Source organism: Aedes albopictus, chromosome 3, assembly GCF_035046485.1.
Source record: "Aedes albopictus strain Foshan chromosome 3, AalbF5, whole genome shotgun sequence".
In the NCBI taxonomy this organism is placed as follows: domain Eukaryota; kingdom Metazoa; phylum Arthropoda; class Insecta; order Diptera; family Culicidae; genus Aedes; species Aedes albopictus.
In genome coordinates this window covers 246,827,389-246,853,130 of record NC_085138.1, presented here as the reverse complement: position 1 = coordinate 246,853,130, position 25,742 = coordinate 246,827,389, and the positions used below count along the sequence as shown (strand labels likewise).

At 40.1% G+C, this 25,742-nt stretch overlaps 2 protein-coding genes across 2 annotated transcripts in view; one reads left to right on the top strand and one right to left on the bottom strand.

Annotated features, from left to right (window-relative positions):
- The window catches only part of LOC134291769 (uncharacterized), a 582,206-nt gene that overhangs the window by 67,692 nt on the left and 488,772 nt on the right, over positions 1 to 25,742 (bottom strand). The gene's annotated exons all lie outside the window — the stretch shown is intronic.
- Positions 6,497 to 25,742, top strand: part of LOC115264689 (uncharacterized) — a 36,910-nt gene continuing 17,664 nt past the window's right edge. Inside the window, exon 1 of the mRNA XM_029868672.2 lies at positions 6,497 to 6,996. The gene's annotated coding sequence lies outside the window, so the exon portion shown is untranslated. The remainder of the gene's footprint in view (positions 6,997 to 25,742) is intronic.

The window sequence follows — 25,742 nt, the reverse complement described above, 5'->3', positions numbered from 1 at the left end:
TCTCATGTGAACTTGCCTTCGACCACAATTGAATCAAATGCGATTGACAAACTTTATATTTGACGTAGAGCCATCTTTAACATATAAACTGGACTGAACACAGAAATGACTTCTAATATAGGTTCGTCTGTGGGTTCGCTTTTTAACCTAACTTATATTTGAATCGAACTTGACAGTTTTCTCATGAGTTGTCATGTATTTCAAACTTTAGTCAAACTGGTGCCTCAATATTGCAATAATGGTTAAGCACGCTGTAATGATACTTATGTACCTCTTCACCCTCGTGCAACTACATTAGTGGTCTAATAACACTTAGCGCGCTCGGCATAGTTCCATCATGCCGCTCAAAGTGTTGCCACAAATAATGCTTAGTTTGCAAAACCCGGTTATCTGGCTGGTGGAGCATAGGAGCCTAAGCTTCAACTGTTAATGCAATCAGAGACCACTCAGACTTAGACGTGGGCGATCCTATATATGAAGGGTTATCCAAAACGTTCTGGAGAATTCCCAAAGCGCATTCTAATAAATCTAGTAAGCCTAAGATGCCATTAACAGAAGGAAAATGACAAGATACACACTAAGTTTTTTTCGCCGAATCTCGGCAAACAGATTGCCGAGATTGGCACCGCCGAGTGCTCGGTAACCATCTCAGCAAAAATTAGATTTGCCGAGATTTCGGCAATCACAAAATTGACAGCTTTTAATATTTTTGCCGAAATCTCAGCAAATAAATTTGCTGAATCTCGGCATTTTATCATGTTTTTGTTTTGAAATGGAAGAAAAAAGTTAAAATTTAATTGAAAAATTTCGCACCCGATTGAAAACACAATGGAAAGAAATTACTACGTTTATTTATTTACATTTATAAATATATAATATAACAAAAAAATAGTGAACATGATGCCGAACATTTTCATTGTTGTTACCTCTTCTAGTCAGGCAAAATAAACAGCTCCTCGATCGTGGTTGTGGAATGGAGTTTTGAATTTGTGTGCTCGTCATTCTGTAATAATGTGATTTTGACTAAAATTAGCTGGAATTTGAATACTTACAAAAGGATAAAGCTTTAATACTTACTCTCTTTTAGCACTCAGCGTAATATCCGTAATTAGGATGATTTATTTTATTTTTTTTGCTGCTACGTGCCGGCTGTAAAAGTGACGTTTGTGTCTTGTCAGAGTATTATATGAATACTGAGATCTCGGTAAACTCGTTTGCTGATTTCGGCAAAATCTGTGTTTACCGATTGTCTCAGCAAAAAATGCTGTCAGTTTCCAAAGTTTTCATACGACTTGATGATATTTCGGTAAATTTTTTTGGGCAACCTCGGCAAAAACGTTTTGTTTGCTGAGATATCAGCAAAATCCTGAGTTGCCGGTTAAAATCAGTATTTTTTTCTGCCGAGCTCGAGAATCAGTTTTAAGTGTGTAATATAACAATATATCAGTAACAAATTTTGAAAACGACGTATAATCAATGGTGTCCTCTCCTCTCCTCTTCTTGGCGTAACGTCCTCACTGATACAAAGCCTGCTTCTCAGCTTAGTGTTCTATGAGCACTTCCACAGTTATTAACTGAGAGCTTCCTCTGCCAATGACCATTTTGCATGTGTATATCGTGTGGCAGGCACGAAGATACTCTATGCCCAAGGAAGTCAAGGAAATTTCCTTTACGAAAAGATCCTGGACCGACCGGGAATCGAACCCGTCACCCTCAGCATGGTCATGCTGAATACCCGTGCGTTTACCGCCTCGGCTATATGGGCCCTTCAATGGTGTAGCATTGGTTATACGTCGTTTCCAAAATTTGTTACTGATATGGTTTATGTAATGTAAAACAATACAACATAACAAAAGAGAACCATTCCAAAACAATTTCATTAAATGTATAACCAGTAGTGAAATTACAATTAAAAACAATTTATTTACGGTACATTTTATTGTTTGAAACCATTCATGTACCATACAATGTACGGTATATTTGAACCCACGTACCAGTATTTTGAACAATTCATTAACAATAAAATGTAAGGTTTTGCAAAAAAAATATATATGGAGAAATATATTTTTTTTTATATTGTTACGATACTTAACAACCTGTATAATATATTGTAAAAATCTTATTTACAATTCACGGTATGGTGTCTATATTACATCTTATTGTTTTTGTTTTTTTATTTATACAGTGGTGTCTATTGTAAGAATATGGTTCTAAATAGCTGAGTGTCGCGGACTGACTCAATATGCTCTCTCAGCGGGAGCCAAACATTGCAGATAGAGGTTATGTTAAACCTTGTTGTACCTGTGTGCTTGATTGAAGAGTATTGTTATCTAGGTGCTGCGGATATAATCAAAACTGTTGTCACGATATCTCCATTTGCCGCTATCAATCCGTTGGAAAGCGAGGAGAAGAATGAACATTGTTTTGAGCCCATTTTAGCTAATTTTGTAACAACTATCCTTCCAAATTTCCATCGCGAATGGAAAATAATAAACTTTGAACACGACAACAAAATTGGAATAATGGTGGATTGATCCAAGGGGAATGACATATACTTTTCTAACCGGAATATCCGCATTAATCCGTTTCTAACCGTCGCTAACCGCGTCTAACTTTTGCTCACTTAGCAGCTCGCTTAGAGCACCTTTAACGGTGCGCTTCTATAGCCCGTTTGGCAGCCCTCCATCATTGCAGCAAACTTTACCGGTCGCTGCTGGATGCGCTCGCAAAATAGTAGCGCTATGGGTGGGTGGCCAAATATAGTAGCGGGACAGTTGCGCTGCTAAAAATGTTATGGAAATATGACAGCCCTCCCGATACGAACCAGGGTGACTAATTTGATTGCTACCGGTGTGGAAAAGAGTGGATAAGTCAAAATGGTAGCGCTGTGCGGGTTGCTCGAAGAGTAGCCGCCGTTAATGTTGCTCTTAGCAACGGTTAGCGACGGTTAGAAACGGATAAATGCGGATATTCCGATTAGAAAAGGATATGTCATTCCCCTTGGATTGATCATGTTTACCATTTCCGAACAGCGTCGCGACGGCATGTTTGACAACTGCGCTCAGAGAGGTGTTTGCAAGAAAATTGAACGCTCGTGCGTGTTTACAAGCTGTGTGACGGGAGTGTGTTGGTGTGTGTTGGCTAGCTTGAGAAATAAAACCGTTTCTATCCGCAGCACCTAGCTAAATAGTACTGTTACAATACAACGTTCGGTTTTTCTACTGTATTTTTCATTCGGGTGTACCAACCGAATCTGTGCTGAACACCTGTACACGGAGAAACTCAGATATGCACCGTTAGCATACTTTTCTATTTGCCTCTCGCTTCTTCTGCTGTAATTTTTATGCATTCAAGTCAATTCGATCGGTTTACCCTAGCAAAGGGTGAACCGTTCGAATTGCCTTCAATGCATAAAAATTACAGCGAGAGGTGGATAGAAAAGTATGCTAACGCTGCATATCTGATTTTATCCGTGTAGGACGGTTTTCCGGAATTCTTTCAACATGTCCTGTCCACCGCATCCTTCCGACTTGAACTACCTTCAGGAGACGATGTTCATGGCACACTCAGTCAAATAAACCAAAGCTTATCATAAGGTCTAACTTACGAAATGGCCTTCAAATAATTCATAACAATTAGAATTAATTTCATAAGCTTGCTCTATGACGCAGAATCGACTCACAGCTTGGCTTTTATACACATTTAACAACACAACACAACGTCAATGGCCGTGGGGGTTGGGCACGAGCTCAGTGATCTTGGTGGTGTTCATGGATCGATTCCAGTCTGCATCATTTTACGCGATTTTTCTGCTTTTTATGTAATTAGGTCATAATAAAAGCATGATCACTTTTCATCAGATATTCTTATCGTTATCATTGCAGTTATAGCTAAATTTTGATGAATTTCGCAAGTTTACTTCGATGAGTGCAGAGTGCACCGAGCTCGTGATTCATCCTTCGCCGCCACCCACTATCCTCATGCACATCGCCAAAGATCGCCCTTAGCTCAAAAACTCCGAGTGCAAGTAGGTCCTCCTCTAGGATGGCTCATTGAAGGTTTTGTACATGATCCATTTGTTGTGGGCGTATTTTTTATCTGTATTAAGGAGATTGTTAGCCCTAGGCTAGTTCATCTCGGGACCCACGCTTTACTTTCCTTCCGAAGGAAGGACTCACATTTTGCGAGTTTGTCGGGAGTGGGATTCGATCCCAGGTCCTCGGCGTGATAGACAAGTGTTCTAACCATCACACCAGGTCCGCTCCACTGTGGGCGTAAATCGTGGTTCCTTCTGCAGTCCATGGTAGGCATAACTTCCACTGATGATGCGCCTTCGTATGCCACCTTGACGTAGATAAACAGGTGATACGGTGGGGCATGGTATGCATTTACATTTCCGATGACTATTCGACTTCTTGTTGGAGAGTTCCCAATTTCGTAGGCTCAACTAATGCTAATTCGGCTAATACAGGTTAACTCGCTTCATCTGCTTCCGATTACATGTGAAGCCAACTTTAACGTTCTGCAACAGACGTAAAGTGTCCCACACAACGCGTACACTGAGAAATATTTCTACTCAGTGGCTGAGTTGGGCTTACTCAGAAATCGAAAAATCCTTTGTTTTCTTACTCAGTTTCCGTTAAAAGTGGGACAACCCATTGGCACTTTTAGCTGAAACTGAGTAAGAATACAAAGGATTTACCGATTTCTGAGTAAGACCAACTCAGTCACGGAGTAGAATTTTTTCTCTGTGTACGTTTGCGTGTGCGTGACAGTATTTTGACACATTTCCCATGGTAAAACTGTCAAAAAAAAAAACGCAAACCTCGACGGAACGGACGCTATGTGTTCCAGGCATAACACTCTACTAAGTTCCACCTAGTTCCACCATAGACTAATTCCACCGTACACCTACGGAGAATGTTGCTACGTTATTCGGATCAAAAGATATTGATGTTTTTCTATAAAAAATAGGCACTTTTCAAGTATTTTTTTCTTGAGTTATAAAAATAACACCCCTCTCTTTATTTTTTGATATGTTTTATAGAAACATTTCTTCTATTCAAAGCGGACAAAAGATATTTTTATGTTCGCCCCAACCCGTCACATCACCTTTTCAAAAAACTATGATTTTTTGAGAAAAACACCTGCTACTATTGAGCCAAAAGAGATAACGACCATCTTAGCGCACGAAACGACGCGTCTTCAAATGCTCTACATGTGTTTCTTGAGCGACTTTGATTAAAAATCGAAATTGAAAAAGTTAATGCCAGAAAACCGGTTTTTCTTGAACCACCCTAAGCTAATTCAGAAAAAATATCTCTAGATCGGTCAACTTTAAAGCAACATAAAAGCTGTTTTCAGCAAACTTGCTCAAAATTGATAAAACTTTCCCGAAGAATGTATGTAGTTATGCAAATAAAAAAGTTTGGTTTCCAATTTTTTAGAAAATATGGACCACCCTAATTTTCATGCACATTGCAAAGAACAAGGGGTTTCCAACAAGTTTGTCAGTGACAAGTAATCAATGATTACTTTCGATTTCTCTGAGTAATCAGATAATCACAAGTAATCTTGGTAATCTGAAGTAATCATTAGTAATCCGAAGTAATCATTGGTAATCAGATGTAATCAATGGTAATCAGATGTAATCAATAATAATCATCTTAATCAATGGTAATCAAATGTAATCAACAAGAGGTAATCAACGGTATAACCAAACAAAGTAATCATGAGTAATTAGATGTAATCATATGATAATCATAGGTAATCTGAGTAATCAGTAGTAATTTTAAGTAATCAACAGTAAACTTGGTAATCAATAAGTAATCATAAGTAATCAAGGTAATCACAAGTAATCATGGTAATCAATAAGTAATCATGGTAATCAGAAGTAATCATTAGTAATCCGAGGTAATCAATAGTAATCAGATGTAATTAATGGTAATCAGATGTAATCAATCTTTGAATGCATCTTTCTCCGTAAATCTGGTTCGTTGACCATTGTGCAATGGTCTTTAGATTTGCCATTGTTCCATGATTTCAACCGATTTATGCACAAAGCAAACAAACGGACCGGCTTTGGAGAAAATCAGACTCCTGTTGTTGACGCGTAACATCTTCTAGAAGCGATATAAAACATCAGGCATGGTAGTTCGTCATCTTGTCGCTGCCACGCATATTTAGCTAGGTAGGTCTGGCGAAACGATATTTGGAATTCAATCTATAGCGAATGTTACTAAAACGTGTTTGAGCTGCACGTGGTAATTCAAACCATGGAATGAATCACGAAGCACGTTGTTTTAGCGCATGCGTTCGAAGAATCAAAATATCGAAATGTTCATCGTACACGTACATGTTTGTTTACACTATAGACTTTTTTCTCAGAGAGGTGCATCTGTTTTATACTGGGACGCTCGTGAGCGGAAAACGACGAGTCTTGTGGAAAACAGCCGTACCTACGGTAAAACCGCAGCAGGAAAGAAAATTCAGTTTTTCACAGACAGCAACGCCATTAAGGCGTCTTGCTCCAACCGTAGTGCAAACTGTGAAGTATTATTTTCCTGCATCTCTTTTCTTATTTAAGTTATTTATTCCTATCCAACTTAACAAAGGATTGCTTCTAAACTACCTTGAAGAGGGCAGGACAAGTTCCAACTGAGTGAATAAAAAAATAATCGGACAATCTATCGCGGTTCGGGCAGACAGATTTGGCGTTGTGAAAATAGTTCTTTTCTTTTTGAAAGTGGAGCATCGATCGATTCCATGCTGACCAGGAAAATTGTGGATTACAGTGCGAAGAGGGCATAGCTCCCGGATTATGACGGAAATGATGGTGGTGAAATTTGTTCAGACTATGATGATTTTACTGGTTTATTTTAATTGTGACGTAATATATTTTAAAAAGAATATCAATAAACATTAAAGTGAAAAGTGTTTTCCGAAGTTTTCAAAACACGGGGAAGCAAATGAATTTGGACCTAACTGGTATTTTAAGTAAGTATGAGATGTAATGAATAAATGGGGAAAGCTGCAGTACACGTCCATGGTCAATGGCTATGAGTCATCATCATGCAGGGAAAAATATAGTCTGATTATGCTTCGCTCAATTTTCCCCTTGGACACGTAATAACGATTTGTCTAGCTTCACTAGTAGAAAGGACACGTAGCATTGAAAGTCTATTTTCACCAATATCGATTGATAGGCAACGAGAACAAACTTCGCCAGTTGCAAACCACGTTACGGTGGCTATTTTTATTCATTCAAAAACATTTTATTTTTATGAAAAGGCACGAAGCTCCAAAGTTTCCGTTTCGGGGGTGTTGTTTCGAAGCAACTTCATTGGAAACTTTGATTGAAATTCAATATAATATGTATTCCATTCTCTACTTCTTGGAATAACGTTTCAAATAGCCAGTCTCTTCGCTGCTTAGTGTTCTATCAAGACTTCCGCAGTTTTAAATGAGCGTTTTCTTTGCCAATGAGGCGTTGAAGTAGACCACCGGATACGAACCCCTGTGGGTTTGGTTGCTCTTTAGCATTTAGAAGTTCTGCCCAAAACTGCGGTGTTCTGCTGTCCAATTCTTCGTTTTCATTATTCTCCGGTATTCGGATACCGCTAATTCGTCTACAGAAGGCCCTGGGTTCATTCTTTGGCCAATGCTTTTCCTCCTACTTTGTATCTTTCTATCTACTTTCCCTTCTTCTCTACATATACAACTCATGTTTATAGCCAGAATAATCTGAACACACTGTATCACCTTACGCTTGGCATCCACGCACCAACGTGAACCCTCTAATACAGGCCTGCCCAACCTTTAACGATCGCGGGCCATATTTTACACTCCACACCTGTTGACGGGCCAGAATTGAAATTTTATAATCCATACGTTTTCTTGAAACTTTTCTTAGCATTTCTTGCCAAGGCTATGGCTAATTCCTATAAATCCAAATTCGTTCAAATTCTGGAATAATTTTGGAGTTGGTGAAGATATTGTAAAAAATTGTCTTCATAAACGAAGATTCGTATTTTTTGTGTTGTCCCAGAACTTGCCGGAATTTTGAGATTATAGCCACATAAATAAAATCTCAAAAATACACAAGAATTTTTATTGAATCTTCTATGAATTTTAAGATTTTTTTTCCTTCCGCTGTTGGAGAAAATTAAGCCATTGCGCACAATAAACTGAAGTTTTGAACCGAATTTCTGAAAATGAGTAGAATTACTTTGAGGTTACGCTGACATGTTTGTTTTTTAAATTGCAATGTGCAATGTCAGCCAGAATTCTGAAAATTTTGCAAACATTTCAAAGTTCATTGTGAAAATTTGAGGCCTCCCTTGGCCGAAATTCTTACAGAACTCAATATAACTGATTGAAAATCTTTGAAAATTTACCTAAAAATATATGTCAAACTTGTTTTGAAAATATAATTCATTGGAAAAAGAGAAACATTCAAAATAATTGCTCCACCGGCCAAAAGTCATAACTTTTCTTCATTCGTGCCGCGGGCCGCATGAAATGTCCTCGCGGGCCGGATGCGGCCCGCGGGCCGTACGTTGGGCAGCCCTGCTCTAATAAGTGAATTAAGACGCAGAGAACTCAACGACCTTCCGTGATTGAAATCATGGAAGAATTCCTTCCTCGCATTGACCTGCAATCTGGCGTAGCAGTCGCCAATCTCTTCTGAACCACAGGTTCAGATTCTTAAACGGTGGAAGTATTATGAAATGCAAATGGGTCGATGACCTTCGATCAGCAAAAGATAACTATTGCTGCTACTTTTACTATAGGTACTTGTTGCTGATTAACCCTAGGTGAGCAAGTGCATACAGCAGCTAATGAAAATCTTTTTCTATATGTAGCTGTTAATCTTGTAAATTGTAATACTATCAAACGTTCTAAGCATGTCTTTCGCTGGAACGACTCATCAATCGCTTGTTGTTACAATTTTATAACTACGATACCTACTTGATTAGCTAGGTAATTGCAATCATCGCTGGAATTTTGCGATTAACTGAAAAATTCTCCACACTTAACTCGAAAATTTAATGAGAGGGCGTTTGATAGTAACGGATATACTCATGCTCAAGTAAGTTGAGCAAATTTCCCTTTACGAAAAAAGGTCCTGGACCGACCAGGAATTGAACCCAGATACTCTCAGCATGGCCGTGCTGGATATAGCTGCGCGTTTACCAGCTGAGCAGTGTGGGCAATTAGCATCCATAATAAAATAACGTTGTTTTCGGTAATTACGTCTAATTAGGTACTAAGATATGGTGACACACGTTCATGGACGTTTATCAAGATAACCTACACCCCACCCCAGAACTTGAAACCTCATCGAAGACACGTAACTTTCGTCTTTGTTTCTAAGCTGTAATTGGCGTTGTTGAAAGACATTCATCATTTGCGTGCCACAGAGATTTGATGGTGACATATACTGCCGCCACTCGCATAACAGTCCCATCTTTGCTGGGTTTCCTATTCATATGGGACTGTTTTGCTAGTGGGGGCAGTATATGTACTGTATGTGATGTGTGTGTTCATCTGTTCCATCGATAAGTTTTTGTTTTGGAATTACATACTACATTCATGTGTCTTTAATTACGCATTAGAATGTACCTGTTTCGACAAATAATGCATTTCCCTCAGACGATCGCAGGTTTTCATCAATAATAAACTATTAATTGGTCAACTATTTCTCCAATCTGCTACTATTATTATTCTTCATCGTAAAACCTCCCAACTGGGACAAAGCCTGCTTCTCAGCAGTGTTCTATCAGCACTTTCACAGTTATTATCTCACTCTACTTTCCTAGTATTGTTTTTACTTTCTAACGGTTAGTTTCGATACTCTGTAGCTCACAAAGAGTGATGAGATAAATCAGAGAAATAAATATTTGTAACGACCTTGTTTGTTACAAATATAAAGTAAACAAATAATGTTTGTTCATCAAACAAATGAAATGTTTGAGTGAAAAATATTTATCTTTTAAAGCCTAATAAAATTACACACCAGGGATCTCCAATGTACACTAATGGAAAGTTCCTCGTTGTTTCAAAACTTGTAGCTGAAAACATGCAAAAAAAACCATAAAGCTTAGCAACAAGTGGAAACTTTACTTTTTCGTGCGTAAACACTTTTTACACGATGATAAGAGTTTTATGTCGTTCTCTTTTATTCATGGAGCGAACATAGTTTCGCTCTAGATCCGCCCGAACTGCTGTCAAAACGTTCGTTCATTCGATTGAGTCGGATCCGGATCCGCTTCAGATTCGACCCAAACATGGCGAGGTTCGCTCTGCCGATTTTTTCCGATCCAACCCGAACGAGGTCCATCTGTCAAAATCGATATAAACAATCAATCAAAACAAAACCAGAAAATCAAAATCGATATGGACCAGTAGGTCTGTCTTTCCTATCTTCGGGTCTAGTATAAGAGGTATCAACTCTATTCAGAGTGCAGCTAGAAACCTAGCAAAACAAAAAAAAAAGCATAGTTAATACCGCATTATGTCCAAAACTCCGGACTAGCCAAAACTGAAGCTTCTACTATAATGCAATTTTAGTTTGTTTGAAAACATAATCAAGGAAACATATAATTTATTGCATTGCTAACTGGACTGCGACAAAGTGCGGAATCTCAAATAAAAGTACGATATTGCATCAAATCGTTCCGGTGTCTTCACCGCACTTATTCATCACGAACAAATGAATAAGTGCGGTGAAGACACCGGAACGATCTGACGCAAAATCGCACTTTTATTTGAGATTCCGCACTTCATCGTCGCACTTATAACCGCGCAATGCGCAATATTAAACGCCCAATGCAAAAAGGCGGCATCTGGCCAACCAAACTTAAACAAAGTGTATGTGTATGTTGCGGGTGGCTATCGGCCAACTTCAAAATCTTGAAAAGAGTATTCAATCAATGTACGATGCAAACAATTCGACTTTACGTCCGTCTGTCTGTGTATTTATTTATTAAACAAGTCTTGTTTCTTCGTCAAATAATTGAAATGTTTGTGAGAATAACAAATATTCGAGATCTCTAATATTCACTAATGGAAAGTACCTCGTTGTTTCAAAATATGTTGCTGAAACAAAAACAAAACCATAAAGCTACAAATGGAAACTTTCCTCTTCTATGGGAAAAATGGTACAAGTTGATAAGAGTTGCCTTCAGAACCACAAACGATTACAGGTACTCTTCGATATAACGTACAAAAAAAATTCTCTTTGTACGTTATATCGAAGCAGAGAAAAATTTAATGTTTTTTATGCTAGTGTTGATGTATTCGACGTGAAATTAACCCCAATCAATGATTTCGGTGAAATTTACAAAACCAATAAAGAAAAACATGAGTTTTCATGAAAACCTCATTCTTCAAAGTGTGATTGCAGGGCCACGTCGGATCGGGTTGAGGTCTTCGGTGCACTTATTACTTGTAAATGGAGGAATAACTACACCGAATACGTCGAGACGATCCGAGGCAAATGTGCATTTTTATCACACGCCTCTAAGAAATCATGGATTATTTTGTATTGAATCGCTAAAATTAACATATTTTAGATTTTTCCCAAATCATGCTGCCATAGTATCATAGTTTAAGGGAGTCAAATACACTCTAAAATTATTTTCCCTAAAATTACACGAAAAATAAAATTTTCACTGAAAAAAAATTTAAATAAAAATATTTCAACAATAATCCTAAAATCTCGAAATGTTTTCGTCTCAAAAAATCCGTATCCCAAAGAGGCTTCTAGGAAAAATACAAAAGTGTGGGGATGTTCAAAAATAAAAATTTTGAAAAATCAAAAACCGAAAATCACAAAATCGAGAATTAAAAAGAATCAACTTCCAAAACATGTTTAAATCGATTTTAGATGACGAAAAATGATATTTAGATCAAAATCAAAAATTGGGGTATTAGAGGGTTAAAGCCGAAAACAAACTCATGATATGAAAACATTGTCCTTGTACTTTAAATGCAATAAATACAACATTTCAATAACAAATTTTGAAAACGACGTATAATCAATGGTGTAGCATTGATTATAAGTCGTTTTCAAAATTTGTTACGGATTTATGAAAGTTTTAGGAAAATTTATATACCTGATATTAGTTGGTAGAAATTGTGAAATGACACATGAACAGAGTGTTGATCGTTATTCCTGGTTCGTGGGTTGGTTTAGGCTCACAGACTGCGATTTCTTCTTCCAATGCAATCACTATTAGGCGAACTATTAGAAACTTGGCATTGTCACTTCTTCCTTGCGAGATTCACTACACGATCGTCTTTTTAGCACAAAATAATACACTTTATTTGGAAGCGATTAGAAATTAGCGAAAAATCCTTTTTATTGTTGAAACGCGCGACGATCTAGAACGATATGTTTATTGCCTTACGATAGGTTGGCTACTAACTGCCGGTTGTTTTGCTGGCTATCTATTGTGCCTAATGCTTATCTGTGTTATCAATGTATACAAAGTTTGTGTTGTATGAGTGTTCAAGCTGTTCATAGTGATGATCAAATTTGTGTCTTTTTTGTATAACAGTTTTTAACTAGGACTAAGTTTTAATTTGTTTGTGTTTTAGTTTAAGTAGCAATTCAAATTTACCTTAATCAACTAGTAAGCCAACATTACCGGCCCCCTTGAACTAGCTTCAACGAATCCATTTTACAAATTTTAATTCTTAAACCTACTAATTCAAAACCTCTCTGGAGCCACCATCTGGCATTGTAGATCTCGTAACTCGGCGATCCAGGTCATCCGTGGGTAACGGACATACACGATTCACCGCCCGCTTGTACACTCCAGTCGCCGTCTTTACCGTTACAACACGCACAACTCCGTCTGGACCGGGGTGTAGGCCAGTGATTCTTGCCAATGGCCAACATAGTGGAGGCATGTTATCCTCGCGTAGAACGACGATGCTGCCGATTTGGAAAAAGTTGACTGGCAGGCTTTTCGTTGTCATTTGCAGCTGTGTCAAATACTGCTTGCTCCACCGTTGCCAATAGCACTGGAACATTTGCTGTATTTGCTGGTAGTGGTCAAGGCGGTTTGTGGGAATTGATATTAGATTGGGCTCAGGAATTGCTTTCATGACGGAGCCTATCAAAAAATGTGCGGGGGTTAGCGCTTCAAATTCAGTGGGGTCGTCTGATAGCGGAGAGAGAGGTCGTGAGTTCAAAGCAGCAGTAATTTGAACCAAAAGGGTGGCGAAGTTGTCGTAACTCAACTGCTTAAGGCCGATATCTTTTTTGAGCGAGGTTTTTACAGAGCGTACGGCGGCTTCCCATAATCCTCCAAAGTTGGGAGCACGTGGGGGAATAAACTGCCATTTGATTCCTTGCTGCGCCAGCTCGTTGCTAATGGTGGTGAGACTGTTCGGGTTATTCAGCATGTCGTAGAGAGATTTGAGTTCGTTGCAAGCCCCCGAGAAGTTCTTGGCATTATCCGAGTGTATTTCGGCAGGGACTCCTCGATAACCTATGAACCTTCTTAATACAGAGAGAAAGGCAGCGGTAGATAGGTCGCCCGCGATTTCAAGGTGCATCGCCTTTGTTGTGAAACAAACAAATACTGCAATGTAAACCTTTTGAGGAGCTGCATTTCGACGTGACGGTCTCAAGTAGAATGGCCCACAATAATCTACACCGGTTATCAAGAATGGTCGTCCAGGGCGAACACGACTGGCCGGTAGCTGTCCCATTGGCTGTTGAATCGGAATTGGGTTGGCTCGAAAGCATTGAACACATTTCCGAAGTACAGTGTTGACGACGCGCTTGCCATGTATGGGCCAAAACTCCTGTCGTATTTCGGACAACGTGAGTTGGGGTCCGCTATGGAAATTTTGACAATGGAAGAAGCGGATAACCAAATCCGTGAAGGGATGATTATTCGGTAGAACAGCAGGATGTTTAACTGTGTAGGCTTCTTGTGACAAGCGTAGACGCCCTCCAACTCGGAGGACACCGTCGACATCTAGAAATGGGTAGAGTCTTTTCAAGCTGGATTTGTTGTCGACTCGCCGATATTGCTGCAGTGTTTTAAGTTCGTCCGGAAATCTTTCACTCTGGGCAATCCGCGTCAACACCATTTTTGCAGCCTGTAATTCTTCAGGATCCAGAGTTGCTGAACGTTTTCTGTTGTTTGGGTTTCGACAGTTGTACGCAAACCTGCGACAGTATGAAACGATCCTAAGCAATGACAGCAAGGAAGAGCGAAGACTGAACAGTTCATTGGGAGCATCGGTGACTGTAACTTTATGAACAGTTTTGCGAACTTCTAACTGTTCTTCGTGATGATTGTAGTCCTCGGCTGCACTGGGCCAGGTATCTTCACTATTACGCAGCCATGGAGGTCCTTGTTTCCACAACTGACTATTCAGAAATTCCTCGATCGCCATTCCGCGGGACACTAGGTCAGCTGGATTTTCTTTCCCTGACACATGTCTCCAAGAATGTGCATGTGTGTTAGTCTGAATCGTCGATACTCTGTTGGCCACGAAGGTCTGCCATGAGTTTGGTGGAGCTCGTAGCCAGTGTAAGACAATTGTACTGTCAGTCCAGAAAATCGAGCGGACGTTTTCCAAAGACAGGGCTTTGATTCGCCTTGACGGAGGCTCTCTGAGAGAATTGCGCTGTGCGTGAAAACAATTTTTTTAACATGGGAAAGAATAGGAGCTGCATTTTCAAATGCTTCTAAAATATTTTAGGGACTTCAGATTGAAAAAAGTGTTAATGTTTTGCAATATACTTTCAATAAGCTACACTATAACAGGTTTTAGACAAAAAGTTTTTAAATCACAATGTTATGTTTATAATATAGCGTATCAAAATCTCATTCGATAACATTAAGAACGTTATGCTTAAAAAAATTTCTATTAAGAATTAGAAGCATTTGAAAATGCAGCTCCTATCCTTTCCCATGTTAAAAATAATTGTTTTCACGCACAGCGCAATTCTCTCAGAGAGCCTCCGTCAAGGCGAATTACCTTCGAATGCAAAATGGCTGCTTCCTTGGCAGCGCAAAGCTCAAGTCGTGGCAGCGTCAGTCTCTTCAGTGGAGCGATGCGAGATTTCGATGCGATGAGTTCAATTCGAACATTTCCAGCTTCATTGGTCGTTCGCACGTATAAACACGCACCGTAAGCCAATGTGGAAGCGTCAGCGAAACAGTGAAATTGGACATCTATCCAATTTGAAACAAATGCAAATCGGCTAATACGCAGCTCGGAAATTTTATCCAGATGAGAATAGAACGCCTTCCACTTTCTCTCTATGTCCGCTGGAACTGGCGCATCCCATCCAGAGTTGAGTAATGCGAGCTCTTGCATCAGCATTTTAGCTACTATAATCACTGGTGATATCAATCCCAGAGGATCGAAAAGTTTGGCAATAGATGAGAGAATGTTTCGTCTTGTCCAAACTTGCTCGCACTGTGGTGCGTCGAAAATAAATCGTAGTTGGTCCGTACCGGGTTCCCAAGTGATTCCCAGAGTTTTCACCTTTTCATCCGGGCTAATTTCGAAAGAAATCGACAAATTTGTTCCTAGTTGATCGGGGGGAATAGCTGCAAGGACTTCTGGACGATTAGAACACCATTTGCGTAGAGAAAATCCTCCTTTCTTCATAAGACTGTCGAGGTCCGTTTGAAGCTGAATGGCTTCGTCTATGCTGGGTGCTCCACCGATGTAGTCATCCACATAAAAATCGTACACGATAGCGTTAGCAGCCTCTGGGTATTCATTGCCTTCATCTACTGCGAGTTGATGCAGTGCACGTATAGCCAGGAACGATGAAGGTGTCAATCCGTATGTGACCGTTGATAATTCAAAAACCTTTACAGGTTCATCAGGAGAAAACCGAAAAAAGATGCGCTGCAATCCGGTATCGTCATTATGTACACGCACCTGTCTGTACATCTTCTCAACATCGCCAACTAGTGCCACTTCATGCTTCCGGAATCGCAGAAGAAGGCTGAGGAGCTCATCTTGAACCACAGGACCCTTTAGCAGAGCGTCGTTCAGCGAGTAGCCGCTGTCCGTGCTGGCGGAGCCGTCGAAAACCACGCGAACTTTAGTTGTAGTGCTGGATTCCTTAAGCACGGCATGGTGGGGCAAGTAATACTCTCTTTTCGGAATCGTTGCGCCTGTCTCCTTTAGAAGTTCCTCTTCAGTTACTTCCCTCATATGACCAAGAGTTAAGTATTCCTGCATAAATGCATTGTATTGTAGACGCATCTCTGGGTTCCGTTCTAACTGCTTTTCCAGGTTCCTGAACCTTGCTAACGCTACTGAACGAGAATCTCCTAGCATTTGATGGAAATTGACGTGTTTTGGTAATCGCACTACGTATCGGCCGTCCTCCGTGCGACTGAAAGTTCGAAGAAAATGATCTTCGCTGTCCTGCTCCTCTTTCGACCATGGTGGCCGATCCTCGTTGCTTTCGACCTCCCAAAATTTTTGCAGTTGTGTTTCCAAACAATCCGGAGTTGCCGCTACGCAGCAGGTAATTGTTTTGTTTGCTGTTTCTGAGACCTTCCCAGACACAATCCATCCGAATACTGAGTTGATCAGCATAGGCATTCCCGGTCCTAAAGACATTCGCTTCATTTCCCTTTCGAAGAAGAATCTGTAGAAGTGTTCCGCTCCAATCAAGAGATCGATTCTGTTGCTGGTATTGAAGTCTGGATCTGCCAGCTGAATGTCGTTTGGAAGCTTCCAGTGCGTTATCGACACGTGCGTCGATGGCAAATTTGAAGTAACCTTTTGTAGAACTAGAAATTCCATCCCCACTGAGAAGTCCTGAACCCGTGAGCTCACGGCAGTGCTTACCATGAATCTTGCTCGTGTTTCCGATTCACCGATGCCACTTATCGGTACGTTTATCGTCCGCCGTTTCAAATTCAGCATTCCAGCAAGTCGTTCGCTTATGATGTTGGCTTGAGATCCGTTGTCTAGCAATGCGCGAGCCAACTGTTTTCCTCCTTGCTGATCGCGTATGACCAATACCACCGTGGAGAGTAGAACACTTGAAATTTTGCCGAACTTGGCCCCTACGTTGTATGTTCCGACCGCGCCATGTTCGTCGTTCTCTCCTTCATCGTCTTCCGTCTCATTAGTAGCCAGGTTTGCAGAGATCGCCTTCTCGTTCCGTTTGCTCTCCGGCTTGCCAATCGGATGATCGTTTCTGTCGGACCCGCTACTACTCAAAGGAAACCCTGGATGAATTAGTGAATTGTGCCTCTTGCTGCAGTCCCGGCAGCTGAATTTTGAACTACAATCGCGTACCCAGTGGCCAGATTTTAGACAATTGCTGCATAATCGTTTGGCATTCACAAACTGCAACCTTTCCTTCAAAGTCATTTTAGTAAACTTGCCGCACCGTCCCAAGAAATGCGATTCCCCGCAACAACAGCATGCAGAACCACCCCTTTCACCTTCCGTAGCCGAATGCACAATGACCTTCTGTCGCCTAACTTCCACCTTTTGTGAGCTGCTCCTCACTTCGACGTTCGATGAAACCGCTTCCAACACTCTTGTCCGCTTTTCTAGAAAACTCACTAAAATTGCGAACGTAGGATCCTTCGTTGACGCTGCGTGGTCCTCCCAGAGCTGTAGCGTCTTCATGTCCAACTTAGAACACATCCAATGAACGATCATTGCTCCCCAATCGTCGGTCTTTTCTCCTAGCTGCTTCAAGATCTTCAACCGCTGTTCAAACTCATCCACTAACGCGTGAATGGCAGTTGACGACTCCTTCTCCACCTTTGGGTACTCCATTAGTGCCTGCAGATGCCGCTTCTTGAGCAGATACTCATTGGAGTACCGCTTCGTGATCGTGCTCCAAGCGATCGGATAGTTTTCATTGGTGAGCGTGAGCGATTCAATGAGCTTCGCTGCTTCCCCCTTCAGCGCAGATTTGAGGTAATGAAATTTTTGAACATCATTGAGCTCCCCAGACTCGTGGATCAGCGACACGTACGTTGATTTGAAAGACAACCACCCCTTGTAGTCGCCGTCGAACTCCGGTAGCGAAATCTGCGGTAAACGAACGCCAGTGTGAGCTCCCAATGCTTGACCGTTCCGTATTGTGTTGTTCAAATCCACCGCCGTAGGTTCCGGTTCCAGTTTTGCCAGCAACGCAGCCCGTAACCGATAGTACAACCTTTCAAACTCTTCATAGGCCGTACTACAGTCTTCCTCGTAATTCCCTTCTACATCCAATTCCGCAATCTCTTCCTGAACCTCCTCAAACTCTTCAAATTTAGTTTCGATTTTATCCAGCCTCGACTGAACTTCCCCCGTATGGACATCCGGAACGAAACTACCCAGAAATAGCGCATGCCGCTTTAATGATGCGGCAATGCGCTCCCGCTTTTTGATTTTCTCTTTAATTTTCTTCTCCGTCATTTCCCACAACCACTACCAGCACAGCAAGTCGACGTACGATCGATGAGGACCGAGAATGAAAAAATGAAAACCGACCAAGAAGCACTGCTACTCTCCACGTGAGGCTTTTGGACAGGTACTCACCTGAGGCCTGTCTCTAATAGGCCTTGTAATCAAAATATGCAGCTTGCGCCGGCCCCCGTGCAGTAATATACCCTGATTCGATCGTCGTCGTACGTCGAGTTGAGGCTTCGCCAAAAATTTTGTATAGTGCAACTAGCAATGCAGACTGTGTTGCAGCAATATTTCTCCGACAATGGGAGACTCCAGTAACCGTGCGATATCCAAAAATAGGAAAGAAAATCCAAAATAGCACTGGCTTTAAGGTAACGGAAGTTTGGACAGGTACTAACCTGGTACCTGTCAACAACAGGCCTTGTATGTTTGTACAAAATGCGCCTCGAATCCAAATGTATTCCCAAATAACAGAAAGGGTTCGATATCACTGACCTCGGATGTAGATTGATAGACTCTCCTGAAGCGTGAGCCGTCTAGTCGCATTAGTTTCCCTTCGCAAAGTCACGGTGCAGCAGCTGATCCAAACCACGTACACCAGATGTAGAATATCGCTGCCGTCCAACTATCCACAGGAACTATCGAAGGTTGTGAACTCCTCCAAGCGTAGCCAACGACGATGTGTATCGGAAAAGGTTCGAAAATGGTACCATATAGCACCTTCTAAAGCAGATAAATGTAATGGACAGGCACTCACCTGAGGCCTGTCAACAATAGGCCTTGAATTCCAAAAAGTCTCCAATTCCGATATCCTGCTAATAGTCTATTTTGTACCAGCTTCCTCACCGGGCAATACACCGTTCGATGCAACCGAATCAATTAATGAATGCGCGCAACAGTTGTGTGTATACGAGCCTCGAACTCCGTCCAGTCGCGCAGCCTTTTATCCACAAGAACAGAACGAAATATGGCCTTTTCCAACCGATCCTGGTCACGGCACCATAAAATGTTGATCGTTATTCCTGGTTCGTGGGTTGGTTTAGGCTCACAGACTGCGATTTCTTCTTCCAATGCAATCACTATTAGGCGAACTATTAGAAACTTGGCATTGTCACTTCTTCCTTGCGAGATTCACTACACGATCGTCTTTTTAGCACAAAATAATACACTTTATTTGGAAGCGATTAGAAATTAGCGAAAAATCCTTTTTATTGTTGAAACGCGCGACGATCTAGAACGATATGTTTATTGCCTTACGATAGGTTGGCTACTAACTGCCGGTTGTTTTGCTGGCTATCTATTGTGCCTAATGCTTATCTGTGTTATCAATGTATACAAAGTTTGTGTTGTATGAGTGTTCAAGCTGTTCATAGTGATGATCAAATTTGTGTCTTTTTTGTATAACAGTTTTTAACTAGGACTAAGTTTTAATTTGTTTGTGTTTTAGTTTAAGTAGCAATTCAAATTTACCTTAATCAACTAGTAAGCCAACACAGAGAATTTCCTTAAAATAGTGGTCTTTCTTTTTCCGTTGGTGAATATGTATTGATAATATAGATAAGATTATCATGAAAGAAAATGAAAGCATTTTAATCCCGTTGGGTGGTACAGTTTCTATACAAAATGATGATTGTCAATTTCAATCAATTCTTTTCTAAACCAAGCTTGTTCTAAAAATCGAATTATGGGTAACTCTCGCTGAGACCGTCCCACTATTTACACCATGTCTTCAAAAATGTATAAGGTGGCGATTTTCTGAAAGTCCTCCCCAAAAAGGTAAGGAAAATGCATTTGTTTAATGAAATTCGTGGACCCCCCGTTAGTTAGCGCCACAAGCATTTTGGTGAACCCCTCGATTTTGGTGAATTGTTGGCTCATTTAAACCGTTATAACTCAAAAGTTTCGCCAGAAACCACTTAAAAACTATAGGTTGTTGGAAAGAGAAAAGATAGAGGTACTATTTGCAGTTATAAAAAGTTTGGTCGGCCATATTGATTTCGGCCGCCATCTTGAATTTATGTACCAAAACATTTTTTTCACCATGTTGGCAACCACCGATTTTCAAAATTTTTGCATCAATCGAAAGCGGGGACATTTTTACACAACATATCAAAAATTTAGAGATGTATCTTTTTCCTATTAAAAGTTATCTGCACTTTTGTAAATCATGACACGTTTTCTCCATACATTTCCATGCGCACCGGCAATGAGACGCAACAGCATCAAAGTTGGCGCCTGCTTGTATACACAAATGCACCTGCAGCAAAATTAGGGCAAATCGGAGGTTCGTTCTCATTTTTAACTGTTTCTCAACAATGCGGGCATTGCTTTTTAAACTTTTTTGGTGTTTTGAAAAGCTGAAACTTTCAACTTTTCATTAGTGGATTCAGATTTAGAATAAATGCTCGTTAACACTGTGAAATAACGCTGCATTTATGTAAACAATCGGCACCTGACCCAGTGCGCAAAAGTGGCATGATTCACAAAAGTGCAGATAACTTTTGATAGGAAAAAGATACATCTCTAAATTTTTGATATGTTGTGTAAAAATGTCCCCGCTTTCGATTGACGCAAAAATTTTGAAAATCGGTGGTTGCCAACATTGTGAAAAAACAGTTTTGGTATAAAAATCAAAGATGGCGGCCAAAATCAATATGGCCGACCCAACTTTTTATAACTGTTAATAGTAGCCCTATCTTCTCTCTTTTCAACAACCTATAGTTTTTAGGTGGTTTCTGGCGAAACTTTCGAGTTATAACGGTTTAAATGAACCAACAATTGACAAAAATCGAGGGGTCCGCCAAAATGCGTGTGGCTCTAACTAACGGGGGGTCCACCAATTTGATCAACCAAATGCATTTTCCTTACTTTTTTGGGGAGGACTTTCAGAAAATCGCCACCTTAAACATTTTTGAAGACATGGTGTAAATAGTGGGACGGTCTCAGCGAGAGTTACCCTTATACGAGATTATTGGATTAAGTAGGTATGTAAGGAACCAGAGACTTTATTCATATAAAATGTGCCTATTGCTGACAATAACTAGTAATTAACTAAGTGAATGTTAAGTACCCGGATAAAAAATTACCATTCATTACATGGTAAATATTATTAACATATGACTGGTTTTATCGTTCACAATAAAACACATAGTAGATATATTGTTACTTTTTACAATACAAATCAAACCCATATAGTTCGTACAATAAGTGAACATTAGCTTTATTAGTGACTAATTGATTCGATTGTTTTTCAATAGTTCTATAATAATTTAAAGTTACTATCAGTAAAAATTAATTTAATTTGTTTTTAAAAAGTTGCAAAGTGCCTGCCAAGTTCTCATGGACTTCTTATTAAAAAGAGTTTATTTGTCAATTACACTTAAAAACAATTCGTAACAAATAAATAACAATAAATATTATTGTTGCTTGGATCATGTTTCGCTTAAGCTTCAACGACTGACAGATGTCAAGCAGTGTTGGCAGAGGAAGCTCTCAATGAATAACTGAGGAAGTATTTATAGAAAACTAGCTGAAAATCAGGTTTTAGCCAAGTGAGGATGTTACGACAAGAAAAAGATGAACAATGATTTTTCTAATGTTTTCCAATAAATTAAAGGAATCTAGTAAATAGTAAACTATCATTGATAACAATACAAATACAATTAGTTTAATGGGGTCAATTAAACCGATGCTAAGATAAACATGCAATAATATTTGTTATTATGTAAACAGATTTCGCCTTTGAAAAACCAGAGAATTCATATTTCTCGCTAACATTTTTCCCCAGCATTTACAGATACTAATGGCCACATGAATTGTGAACGATTTATGGTATGGATCATACGACCTGAGGTCTGACTTGTGATATTTGGCAGTTATTTGAAAAGATTGAAGATAGATCTTATCAACAGCTGCCAAGCAATACATACCAGACAGACATCAGAGTGTTTGATTCTTATCCTAAAATGTTCATATCATTCTGGCGGCCGTTAGTACTCGTAAATGCTGGATATAAATGTTAGCGGAAAATATAAATTCTATGGATTTTCAAAAGCGAAAACTGCTTACAAACAACAACAAATATTATTGTATTTTTATTGAAACAACGATTCATTTGACGCCATTCAATTAATTGTATTTGTATTGTAAGAACAATGAAAAAAACCCTAATTAATCCACCTAGCGGTGATGGTGCCTTTCTCGTGCTTTAAAATATCCTTTCAACAAAACTCGAGCGACATGTTGATGACATTGACATAAATACAAAATGAAAACTGCTTGCTAAATCTACTCAATATGGATACATTTTATATTAGCATAACATCTAATATTCAGAAAATATAAGACAACGATCCAAAACTCAAACCAAACAAGTGTCATGAAGCCGCAAAATTTAGAAACGTCATTTTAGATTTTCCGGTCATCATTTTATGACTCCGGATATCTACCCCAACTAAACTAACCGCCATCTTGAACATTGAGACACCATCTTGGATGTTCTGGTATTCATTTTTGGACTCTGCACCTACAATTACATAAAAAAGTCGCCGTATTGAATTTTGGCATGTCGTTTATGATTTTCTGGTTACCAGTTTTGGACGAAGACCGGCATTCTTCCCCATTCAAACTATAGTCATATTGCAGACCTTGTAAAACAGCGCATAGCTTGGGTTTTCTGGTTACAAATTTTGAATTCTGGACATATTTTCATACAAAATATGCCCATAATGCAAGAATTGAAAATCCTATAAAATAGGCACTAACTTGAACACTGGGCCATTATCTTGGACTTTGGACCGCTATCTTGGATACTCTGGTGGACTCCGAACATATTTCCCATACCAAATACACTTATTTTACGTAGTTTTAGAGCTCAAAATTCATTAAAACAGCCACCATCTCCTTTAGACGCGATCAAATTCTTATTTTTCCATTCAACGTTGACCCATCCTGCTATAAATTTACACCTTAGGAATCTGAAATGGTACGATTTGATGAGATCGCTTTAGTTTTGTCTATATTTTTTTCGCATATAATGAGAACTTAGACCTATTCGTCACTGTTGTTCATACCTAATGTTTATCAGGCCATTAAACAAAGCCACATTTTTTCACATGAACGTTGGTCTGCTACACAACAGCTAGTCTCTAATGTGATCTAAGGCTATTTTCTAGATAACTGTTCATTAGATTATCAAAAAATCTGCGATCTGATGTGTCGTATGAATGGGTTTGGTTCATTTTTATATTTGGTAATTTCCGGTGGGATAGCCGGATCTGATTCCATGAGTCATGGACCATGACACTTACCGGTTGTCCCAATTATGGTCTGAGAACATTTTATTGCTATTTATTCACCTTTACCTAATCACCGCGATTTGACATATCGCATGAATGCTTCACTTTTACTTCTAACCACTTTCGAAGCCACAGCTGAACCCGCAACACTACCGGAAATCTAATGAGGTCTGACCCTATTTTTCCATCAGGTTGTCGATAAGTCATGATCAGTCTTGTTAGAGATCACAGTCATTTGAACCTTTTCGTCGATATTCGGCCTCCTTTGTCTCCAACATTCGCAACACAAGCAATCAAACTACTGATCAAAACAAAAATGTCAAACGAATGCACTTCACCACGATAGCGGCTTCGGGAGACGGTTCGGCTTTTGTTATTCCTGTCTTCTTCCATAATAAGAGCTATGTTGCCCATATGTGTGTCGTATTCAATGCAACATGCAATAATAAACTAATATTAACATTCATAATCGGAATTGGCTGAAAATCTATGCGTAAAGACACATGTCATCGTGTCAGATGACATTGATTTGACCCTTTCTTATGTTTATTGATCTTCGTTCTTCTGCTCGTGTTGTGTGTAGGTAAGAGGTAACGATAGCGCACGAATGTAACAAAGCCGACTGACACCCGACTGCGGCAACGAAAAGAAAGTTGGGAAAAGTGTCGAATGTTTACAAGACTGGTCGTGATTTGATGTACCGCATCCTTGGGTTTGGTTAAGTTTTACATTTAACTACCCGTATCTGATTCCGGGTAACTACCGGCTGAACCAAATATGGCCTAACATTATTGTCTTGTCAACTGCTCATCGGTTAACCAAAAACGCTGCAAATTGAAGGATTTCGATGGGACTCTCAGAACCAATTCCGGAACACTACCGTTTGTCTTTAGTGAGACGTAAGGCTATTTTCTAGCTAACTGTTCATCAGGTTATCGCAAAAGACACGATTTGATGTGTCACATGCCTGGCTTTGGTTTACTTTTACATTTGGCCTCTTCCGGCCACTCAAAACCGATTCCGAAACACTTGCTGGCCGTTCATTAGGTAATATAAAAAGCCGCTATTTGATGTGACGCATGTACGGGTTTGTTTCTTTTTCAGATTTAACCACTTCGGCGGGAACCCTGGAACGGGTTCCGGAACACTACTGGTTCATATATGGTCTGAGATGGTTTTCCTGCTCATTGTCTATCAGGTCATCGAAAATGCCGTGGTTTGATGTGTCGCATGTATGAGTTTGGTTCAATTGTATATTTGGCCACTTCCAGCGGGACGCCTAGAACCGGTTCCGGAACACTACCGGTTCATATATGGTCTGAGATGATTTTCCTGCTCATTATCCATCAGGTCATCGAAAATGCCGTGGTTTGATGTGCCGCATGCATGGGTTTGGTTCAATTGTATATTTGGCCACTTCTAGCGGGACGACTAGAATCGGTTTCGGAACACTACCGGTTCAGATATGGTCTGAGATGGTTTTCCTGCTCGTTGTCCACCAGGTCATCGAAAATGCCGTGGTTTGATGTGTCGCATGCATGGGTTTGGTTCAATTGTATTTATGACCACTTCCAGTGGAACGCCTAGAACCGGTTCCGGGACACTACCGGTTCAGATATGGTCTGAGATGATTTTCCTGCTCATTGTCCATCAGGTCATCTAAAATGCCGTGGTTTGATGTGTCGCTTGCACGGGTTTGGTACAATTGTATATTTGGCTACTTCCAGCGGGACGCCCAGAACCGGTTCGGGAACACTACCGGTTCAGATATGGTCTGAGACTATTTTCCTGCTTACCGCTCATCAGGTTATCGAAAATACCGTGGTTTGATGTGTTTCATGCATGGGTTTGGTTCACTTTGATATTTGCCACTTCCGGCGGGACACCCGGAACCGGTTCCGGAACACTACCGGTTCAGATATGGTCCTAGACTATTTTTCTGCTTACCGCTCATCAGGTTATCGAAAATGCCGTGGTTTGATGTGTCGCATGCATAGGTTTGATGCATTTTCATATCTGGTC